The 10,820-nt window shown below is 40.9% G+C and overlaps 1 long non-coding RNA gene across 3 annotated transcripts in view; it reads left to right on the top strand.

The window, feature by feature from the left end:
* The first annotated feature begins 7,973 nt into the window (after positions 1-7,973).
* Positions 7,974-10,820, top strand: part of LOC105476976 (uncharacterized) — a 543,799-nt gene continuing 540,952 nt past the window's right edge. For all 3 annotated transcript variants that reach the window (XR_011617210.1, XR_984373.2, XR_011617211.1), the window contains exons 1-2: positions 7,974-8,148; positions 8,534-8,578. This is a non-coding gene — a long non-coding RNA (uncharacterized lncRNA). The remainder of the gene's footprint in view (positions 8,149-8,533; positions 8,579-10,820) is intronic.

Genomic DNA, 10,820 nt, shown 5'->3' with positions numbered 1-10,820 from the left:
AGACTATGGTCCAGAACTCCAAATTCCGGACCCAAAGTCTCCAAACCGGTTTCCATAGCTTGCAGAGGCCTCTCCCCTGTCTGCCATTTGGAGAGTGGGCTGAGCTGCTGTTTGCTTATTTTTTGTTCTGAGGAATGGCCAAAGGGTGGCTACTGTGGCAGCTACTAGGTGGTGGTGGAAGAAGCTTGCAAGTTACAGTGCATTGTCCACTGGCCCACACACCTGGCCCCTCTTGGTTCAGGCCAGAGTTGACAGCGAGAAGAGAAGATGGAAGCTCTGTGGATCCCAGGCTTTTGTTTGCACCCTTGTCCCAGGTGCAAATGTTAGGAATGAACATGATCAAGACACTGCACCTGAAGAAGCTTAATTTAAGGAAAAAATGACTGTGGAGCACACCTCACCTCATGTTTCTTCAGAAGTCGGATTTATTCTTTCACTCTTCCTTTACATTTCTTATTTATGGAGCAAATATTTATTCAAAACCACTCTGTGAGCTTATGAGATGGCATGGTAAAAAACCTAAAAATCTATGAGATATAGGAGCAACACTGTGAAACTGTGGGCTCCTGGTAACCAGGGGAAGATGGGTTTTCAGAAGGACAAAGTGCTCAATAGAGATATCGTCATGTAGTCTCAGAATATGCAGATTAAAGTGTCATCAGTGGCTCAGAGGAGGGAAATGATTAGGTCTCTGGCAGGAGAGGTCCCAAGAAATGGCACAGGCAGAAGTGAGGTTGGGGTGAGTTAAAAAGTGAGCAATGGTGAATGAGGGCCTGGAACCGGTGAGTAGAGTTTACTCTTGAGGATTTTTTTCAGTGAAGGTTTACAGGGAGATACTGAAGTGGCTGGAATGGGAGTTGGGATTAAGGCAGAAAGTTTTTAAAAGGGGAGAGGTTTGACTTTGTTCAAAAGAAGCTGAGATCCCAAGGGTTTGGGGCACTGCAAAGTACACTGCGTTGCTTATAACACTTGCATTTGCGTGAGACTTGAGTCTTGTACAACAGGTTTTATTTCGGTAACAAAATGTCTGCCTCCAGGTTTAGCAATTGGGCAATTTCTAGACAGCTAATCAATACGACTGCGCCCCCCACCCTGCTCTCCTAATTATGTAATTATCCACAGAGCTATTCCAAGAACAACTAGGCTGAGCTCTTTTCTCCCCACATTTAGCTGGTAGAGTTCTATTCCCTAAGCAGACTTATTTGCTCCCTAAATTTTAATTTATTAACTGTTTCACCTGAAAGCAATCACCTTTGCAGTCAATTCCCCAAATAAAACATCTGCCTTTTCAATTCAGACAGCTATAAGTGAAGAAATACACCAGGGGAGGAGAATTATGTTCTCTTTTAGAAAGCAGAGATGTTTACAAAGACACGAATTCTGGCCCCAGCCGCCTGGTTTGCATCATGAATGAGCTTGCATGGGTGCCGTGAAAAAGTGAGGCCCATTAGCCTCTTTCCTCCTGCTCAGCTGTGAAGAGTCTGCTTCTGCTCCTGTTTCTCAGTCTTGCCTCTTGTATTAATTGACCTTTTACAGAGGTTACTTGAGACCTGCAAGCTCTGAGGTCATTAGTTCTCACAGTGCTTTGTTTATCTGTAGCATCTATTTGCATGCCATTTGTGGTTTCAACATGCTTTAAAATAATTTCTATCTTGAGGCCCTAAGGTGCCTTTCTTTGAGTTTGTTAGGGAGGCTTCAGAGATGGATGAGATTCCTGCCAACTTTTCTGCAAACCTTTTTCCAAGTACAGAAGTCTGAGGGCAAAACGTGGATGGACACCTTACACTAGGTAATATTTTTATCTCTCCTAAGAAGTGTGCATGAGGCAGACACTGAAGAAGATGAAAATGTACTATTAATGTACTGAGGGTGTTTTTCCTGAATATTTGAGCCCTTCAGAGGTTTGGTTTTTAGCCATTGCTGGCAAACAAAGCAGTGGAGACCCTAAGTGATAGAAACCATTCAGAGTTCCCTAGGTCCTGCCTATTTCCAAACCTCTTCTGCTTATAGGAGCTCAGCAATGAGCACTATAAAGCTGTTTGCAATTATAATTCCTGAAAAAGGAACAAGTGCAGACCAGGTCCTGAGGCTTCCCTGGGCAGACTTCTCTCACTCTGCCACGTGCCTATCTGTACTTCTCTTGTCAGAGAAGTGAGCAGGAAACAAAATGAGCCCCTGAAAGGTTGTTCTCTTTCTTGTGAAGGAAAAAGATAAAGCTTTCTGTGATGACGAACCACTCAAGCAGCCCACACAGCAGCACTGTGCAAGGCAAAGAAGAATGGAAACTTTGGTGGAGCAGAGGTGTTTCAGGAAGTATTGGGGAGAAGAGAATAGAAAAATGTATCTGTGCTAAGAAAGGTCTAGATGAGGCCCCTTATCCCGTTAAGCAACGATGGTTTGTAAATCAGCCCAGGACTTTGGAGGATAGAATCCCACAGGGCCACAGGATTCTTTTCAGGGAATCAAAACATTGGCTTTGGAGCATAACTCCACTTAACCAGGCAGAGCAAAAAGAAAAAAGCTGCAATTTCATATACCAGAGGTTCCATGAAGCATATATTGGATGTGAAACAAAGTAGCTGATTCTAGGTATAAAAGCAAAAAGAAGCGAAAAACCAACGGACTGTGTGTTAATTTACTCTGGAACTGATTAACAACAGGTGCAGGTGAAAATCATCACTCCCTCCTACAATGTGTTTTATTACTGGAAATTATCAAAAGTTTCACAATTTCCTTATGGATGCTATGCTTGAGTAAAAAAGTTTTTTTAAAGTTTCATAACATTTTAAGTCTATACAAACAGTGTTTAAAGAGCTATTTTACAAAAAGAAAAAGAAATGCTGTAGTCAAATAACTTGGAACAAGGGCCTTTACTTCCTTCCATCAAATTCAGAAAACAGATTTGTAACTTGCGATAAACGACAGAACACAGTTAAACTTAATCGTATTTGTTGTTTTTACCTCACATTGATTAGTCAGGGACTAGGCAAATTGTTTAGTTAGATAAATATTCGATATCTTTCAGCTTTCTCATCAGCACAGAGAAGGCAACTTACATACATTTCCGGAGTGAACCAAGTATATTATATCCAAGTTATTCTTTCATAGTTGCTTTTTCAATTAAAGATAATTTTCTTCTTAAGAGGAGACCTATGCTTCTGATTTCTGATTTCGCCCCTCAGAGAGGTGGCTTACACTATTCTATTTCCATATTACCAATGCTGCCTACATCACATTCTCTTCAGAACTCAGGGCTTGCTTTCTCAGGTGACAATTTCAGAATGCAGCGCTATGCTTTTCATTACCTTTCATTTCCATTTCTGCATTAAGAAACAGTACATCCCAATATCCACTTAGTGTAACTGGATTGTTTGTAACTCAAAGGATAAATGGTTGAGTGAATGGATACCCCATTCTCCACGATGTGCTCATTTCACGTTGCATGCCTATATGAAAACATCTCATGTACCCCATAAATATATACACCTATCATTTACTGACAAAAATTTAAACAAACCAAAACAAATATCCACTTAGAGTGTAAGGAATTGGTTTACCTCTCTGAAGGAATTTTTTAAAACTATATATTGTTTTTGAGATGGAGGTTTGCTCTTGTTGCCCAGGCTGGAGGGCAGAGGCAGGATCTCAGCTTACTGCAACCATGCCTCCTGGCTTCAAGCAATTCTCCTGCCTCAGCCTCCCGAGTAGTTGGGAGGCTCACACCACTATGTCTGGCTAATTTTTTGTGTTTTTAGTAGAGACAGGGTTTCATCATGTTGGCCAGACTGGTCTCGAACTCTTGACCTCAGGTGATCCACCTGCCTCAGCCTCCCAAAGTACTGGGATTACAGGCATGAGCCACTGCACCCAGCCTCTCCGAGGAATTTTGGAGCACAAACTCAAAGCCCGCACTAAGCATTAAAGCATGGGGTATAGAAACTTGTCAGTAGCTTTCTAGAAAAGTTTTAGTTACTTCTCCACTTCCAATTTGCTTTTACCTTCAAGCGAGTCAGATTCCTTCTGCCTTAGTGCTATACTCACTCCAACCTAGCACTCACAGTACTGAGCGAACATTACATGTTTAATTCCTATCCGGCCACCAGATTCCAGGTTACACAAAGGTAGAGGGTCATTTTATTCTTGTTTATTTTGTTATTCACAGTGCCTTGAACATTGTGAAGTGCTTGGTAATTTGCTGAATCACAATGAAGCAACTACTCTTCCCAAATTAAAGAAGGACTGTGTACATTCTCCTAGAGTATTAGACCTGGAAGTCTCTAAAAATCATCTTATTGAACTCTCTATTAAAGTCCTTGTCTGCTAATGCCAACACCTCTACCCTGTCTGGTTTGTTTTTGTTGACTCTGCTGAGAGTTTCCCACTCAACTCATCTCCTGTGTATCATATTGTTTAGCTGCTTTGCTCATTTGTAATTCTTGATTGTCTGCTGCACACTGGAGCCTAGTCTGGATTTTGTTTCTTCTTTTAAAGAGTTTTGTTTTGCGTTCTGGAAGTTCCTTAATTTATGGCAGATGAGCTCAATTCTCCCAGGGCTTGTTGTTAAACTTTAAGATGAGCCCAGGATACTTTTGTTCTCAGTTTTGTTCCACTTTACAGTTTTATACATACCATTTGCTAACACTGAATGCCTTCTTCATTTTCTTTTTGCAAAACTCAGGTTAAATTATATCTGTTCAATGGTGGTCTGTTCCCTGATTCTCAATAAAAAATGTAAATAAGGATGCCATGGGGTGTTATAGAACGACCACAGGATTTAGATGCAAAGGATCTGAGTTTCAGTCTGAGCTTTACCAATTTCTCACTCAGAATTTAATCATCTCAGTTATGAAATGGGCAGTGTGTACCTAACCTATTTCTCTCTTAAGATTTAAATTAGACAATATTAAAATGTAATTTGCATTATAATATTTTATACTAAAATGAAAACTGCTCCGTAAACATTCTTAAGATCTTTTTTCTCTCTTTTATGTATTTTGAATATCCAACAATATTTCAAGCTCCTCGTGGGGAAAGTTCAATCTCTCATTGTTTTTTCCTTCTGGAGGTACTGGAGTGTCTAGTATTTTACAGTAGATAGCCAACAGATTCAATGAACTCACTCTGGGGAAATGTCTGAGTTTTAAGTGAATAAATCTCTTCTTAATATTACAGTATCATTATTCTTTGTTATTCATGACTAGAGCACAAAAGCATAGAAAAATCAAATATTAAGTGTGTTTGATTTTTAATATTTTTAATATTAAGTGTATCAAAAAATTCTGTTTTTTTGATACGATGTTCTGTTATAGAGGCTCTAAAATATGAAATCTGGCAAATAATGGGGTTTACTAACTTAATAACATTTTCACACCAATAGCAGCTTCTGAGTAATCTTATGCTGTGTGTGTGCATGTGTGACTTCTGAGTAATCTTATGCTCTGTGTGTGTGTGTGTGTGTGTGTGTGTGTGTGACAAGGAACAACCAATCCAGGCTAGAATAGAGAATCAATATTGACAAATTGAATTGATTTTGCATTTGACTTCCCACCACTTATTCCATATCTAACCCACTCAGTCCTTCCAGCTTACTTCTACGTTTTGTACCCCACCCTCACCAGCACCTGAGTTTGTTTCCTTGTGTAGGTCTCAATTATTTGAAGGCAAATATCATTTCCAAGTTGCAAGTTAAAAATCTTCCAGTAACCTCATTGTAACTGGCATAACATATACTCTTCTAGCTGATCTTAATAGTTCTAATGAAATATTAGTGCATTTTATTTATTTACTCACAAATGCCATCATAAATACAATTAATAAGTTTGTCTCTTTCAGATACGTATTTGAGGAGAACAGGGGTTGATTTCTTGAGTCTGCTTGGTTCAGCAAGTTTGGATTGGCTCAGGTACTGGCCGTATCCTCATTTTGTCTTGGTGGGCTAGGAGGGGGTTCTGCTCCCTTGGCTTAACATGGCTCTGTGTCTGTTGGGTGGGGCTCAGGGTTATGCTGTCCTAGTAGCTCAGACCCTAACAGTAGCTGCCCTTAGTTCAGTCCCTCTTCCACAGTGCCTTGGTGGCTGTATCTGGAGCAACCAGACACAGGAACAGGTTTAACAGCTCCAAGCCTTTCATCCCTGCTGACCCTGTAGGTCAAGCTCTCCTTACCCCACAGAGCCTATTCTCAGTACCTCTCACCCTCATACAACATTACACAAAGGTATGGGACCCTGGCCACTAGAGACTCCCAGCCCCTCTCCCACCATTATGCTCTTTCATACGAGGTGAGGGCCACTTGGCATAGCCAGCAGGTGGGCTCTGGGGGCAGACCGCCTGCCTGTGAGGTCCCATTCTCAGCCCAACTGGCAGTGTGACCTTGGCCTGAGCCCCAGGTTCTTCATTTGTAACATACTTATAATATTCCTTCCTACTTCAAAGGAAGGAGTTCCTTTGATCTAACATTTGATGAGTCTATGCACATAAAGTACCTAATACAGTTCCTGGCATACTCAGACCGTGGAATAAATTATAACTGTTCTATTTCTCTCTCCATATTACATGTAGTTATATTTCTCCATGGTCTGGCTTAGCGTGTTCCTGTAATCACTGCTGCTTCCACCTCACAGGTTGAAGTGAACAAGTGAAAACCAAGTCCAGCAGACCTTTTGGGAAACAAAAGCGTTATGCTTGAACCGTGGATGCCACATCTCAATGTTTATAGGCATGGACATAAACGTGGAGAAGATAGGGATACAGATTTTCACATCACTTCAGTGAGGCCAGACATGCACCCTGTCTTGCATGCTTTTGGGCCTGCACAGAATAAAAAGTGAATGTCCTTTGCTACTTGAGCTATTTTAATTTGGGCATAGAAGCTTTTCCTTTTTGGATATTTTGTCCAGAAATGGCTATTTGCTCACCGGGTGAAGTACGAAGTCTTGAAAGTTATTTTTCCAGAAGTGAGCTTAGATTTGGATTTATTCACAGTTGTTCCTTCCCTAACTCACTTCATAGCTAAAGACACAATGCTGAGGCAGGCAGATGGTTGACAGAGGAGCAGGTTTGTACCGTAAGCACTGTTTGCCTCTGCATTGAGATTTAACACCAAATTTCATGAAGTGATGTTCCTTTACGAACTATTCATAGTCAAATTATTTCACTACTTTCACTTTGTTTCCTTATCTCAAAATGGAATAAATAATGCTGTATGAGATAGAATAATGCCCAACCCCCAAGATGTCCCCATTCTAATCCCCAGCACCTAAGAATATGTTACCTTACATGGAAAAAGAGACTTTCCCGATGTAGTTAAATTGAAGATCTTGAGATAAGGGGATCATCCTGGTTTTGCTAGTGAGCCTACTGTAATCACAGGGTTTTTATAAAGAAAAGGAAGGACAGAAGAGTGAGAGTGAGAGGAGGACATGTGATGACAGGAGCAGAGGTCTCAGGGATACAAGGAAGAGGCCATGAGCCCAGGAGTGCAGGCAGCCTCTAGAAGCCAGGTAAGGCAAGGAAACAGATTCTCCCCCAGAGCCTCCAGAAACGAACGTAGCCCTGTTGATACAGTGAATTGGGACTCCTGACCTCTATAGATATAACACATTTATGTTGTACACCACTAAGTTTGTGATAATGTTACAGTAGGTAGCTAGTCTTTTATGAGCAGGCAGGAAAGGGCAACACCCCCCCCCACCCCCCACCCCCACACACCAGAAGTGTCCTGCGACCACCAGGTGATGGTCAGGAGGTTGTTAACTGTCTCGCTAAAGTAATAAGTAGTCACAGCTGGTACCAGGGAAAGACCAGCTCCTAATAGATAGAAAACACCTGAAATAGATAGAAAACACCTGAAACAGGTGATTCAGCCGCTGCTGGATAAGATCTCAGGTGCTGGGAGAAGTGACGCAAGACCCCGGAAGCCGCCGATGTATAAAACCCCAGGTCAAAAGGTCAAACTGTGCATTTGTCTTTCGCGTCTGCTGCTTGGCTCTCTTCCGAGCGTACTTTCATTCCTGCCCTAAAACTTGCCTCAGTCTTTCCTGCCTGATACCCCTCAACCGAATGCCTTCTTCTGAGGAGGCAAGAATTGAGGCTGCTGCCGACCTGACGTGGATTTTCCACCGCTAACACATTTTGGCGTCGTGTGACTCAGGTACGTTTGGCGGCTGACAATAATTTGTTGTAGCAGCAACAGGAAATTAATACCATAATGCCTAACTTGAAGTTTGTAGGGAAGATGAGAGGTAGTATATGTTAAGCATGTAGTAGATGTTCCAGAATACCATCATCACGTTTCCTGTGCACACCTAAGCCTGATAATAGAACTCCCTGGTCTGAATGTAATAGGTACGTTTCCAAAAATAATAATAGCATTAACACGTGCATAGTATTTTATAGTTTATAAATAATACTACTTCATGGACATTACTGAAGTAGAATATCATAAGGTTTCTGTGGAAATTATGTAAATTAGAACTGTAAAAATAAAATTATCAAATTAAGAGTAAAAGTCTAATAAAACTCCCTATTCTACACAGGAGGAACCATGGATTTCGGAGATTTTGGCCTCCTGCAGTCATAAAGTAAGTGCTGGAATGTGATCCCAGTGTCTCAATTCAGGATTTTTTTTCCCCCCACTGTATTTTGTTGTAAGCCTCACATTTCTGTTGTTCCTACTTGTGACTAAAACCTGGCTGATAGCTTCCTTTTCATCCGTACCCCACTTTTTTTTGAGAAGGTAAAATTTCAAAGAAAAAGAAAATAGTTTCAATTTTCCTTTCTCCTCTCAACTCCATGCCTACATCCTAAACAAAAAAAACAAGTTTCCTTAGTGTTTTCATTCTTTTCTTTCAGATTTTTTTTGAAACCTTTCTAAACTCGAAAGTGCCATTCCTTCACTCTTAAGTATCACATATTTGCAGAACACAAAACAGCTAGGGTTAGAGAATTCTGACTTGTGTTCTGTTACTTCCCTGCCTATACACATTTATGAAACAATTCACTCAACCTCGCTAAGTTTAACCTCCCCCTCTGAAAATCGAATAGCATTGCTATATTACTCTGAAATGTTATTTTCAGAATAACAGCTTCAAATGGTTAGAAAGCTTTTAAAACATTCCTCTTCCATTTAAATGCATGCTTCAAACCAGGCTTCCAAATGTCCAGTGATTCAAAAACACCTTTAGGTAATATCCTCAAAGTAAATTCCAGCCATTGATTGACAGAAATGAACTCCTAGGGTGTTGAAATATACATCTACCCTTTATTGCCACATCCACTCAAGCACTTTACAATGTGAAGTCAAATCTATTAGAATAGCCCTTTGGACATGTTTGTCTTGTTGGATTCAGGATGTATTCATTTCTGGCTGCCAAGGGTGTAGTTTGCTTCTCTTTAGGGTGCTCAGTTTGAACTGACATCTGTTACGGATACTGTCTGACTAACGAAGCCTTTTTATTTTCTTAAAGCATGATGTGACCCAGGGCAGTACAGGGATGAAAAATAAATAATAATAAGACAAAGACCAAGATTTCACACCAAAATAAAATTTTAAAGGAATGCATGATGTATTATTTTCATTAGAATTCAGGAACGTGGAGTGTAGATGCTGTGTTCTGTTAATCCTTAAATCAGGTTTTCTCTAGGTCCGTGCATGTAGCCCTGTTGGGAGCCCCAGCTGTGACTTATCAGCTCTGTCCCCTTTCACAGGGAAGATCAGAGGTTTGAGCTCTTTCATGAATTTCCCCTGAGGGATAAAGTGGCTAGTTATGCAGAATAAATTAAACAGCCTGGGAAATAAAAAAAGGCTATCGCCATTGTGATGATTCCATTTAGTGTGGCAAATTTGATTTCAGAAGTAGCACAGAGGTGTGAAGTCAAAGGTTAATCTGCCACAGACCGAGCCCCTGTACCCAGCAAGTGATTAGTTATTGGCTGGGCTTGTCAGAACACTAGGGAAGCACCCGCTGTCTAATGTCTTACCTCATGAACTCTGTATTCCTAGACTTTTCAGATATTTAGGGTTCAGGTAGACGACATCACCCTAAAGAGGAAAAGCCTAGTGAGTATTTGTAGACAGACAGTTGATTATATTAGTCGTAATTGGCAACTGCAAACACTCTTCTATTCTTTTAAATTATGTAACATGTTCACATTTTATCCTCATAAAAAATACCTTGAGGTGATGAAATAACCCTGTTGTATAGACAAGGAAACTGAGAATTAGAAACTTTGGAGAACTTTCCTGAGATCATTAAGATGATAAGTAGAAAAGGCTTATAACATGTTTAGCCCTGACTCTTTTGCCCTGCTTGCTACCCAATAATCTCATCATTAAACACTGAAAATAAAAGGCGCCCTGAAATATTTCTCTACTATAAAGAATAATACAATGAAATGTCAAGTTTATCCTTTACTCTTGCATTTTCCTTACACATCACAAGTGAAACTAAAAAATAGTTGAGGCACGACAGTATCATCCAGCCACTGACACAGGATTTTAGAAAATAGATACTTGAGATAATTTGCAAGGTTTAGATTTAAATCCCTGAAGCGGGGACTTTGCCTTGTTTACATTGTATTCCCAATTTAATAATAAGCCAATAGGGCCGGGCGCGGTGGCTCACGCCTGTAATCCCAGCACTTTGGGAGGCTGAGGCGGGCGGATCACAAGGTCAGGAGATCGAGACCACGGTGAAACCCCGTCTCTACTAAAAATACAAAAAATTAGCCGGGCGCGGTTGTGGGCGCCTGTAGTCCCAGCTACTCGGGAGGCTGAGGCAGGAGAATGGCGTGAACCCGGGAGGCGGAGCTTGCAGTGAGCCG

This window comes from Macaca nemestrina, chromosome 19 (assembly GCF_043159975.1).
Source record: "Macaca nemestrina isolate mMacNem1 chromosome 19, mMacNem.hap1, whole genome shotgun sequence".
NCBI lineage: Eukaryota > Metazoa > Chordata > Mammalia > Primates > Cercopithecidae > Macaca > Macaca nemestrina.
This window is presented reverse-complemented; position numbering and strand designations above follow the sequence as displayed.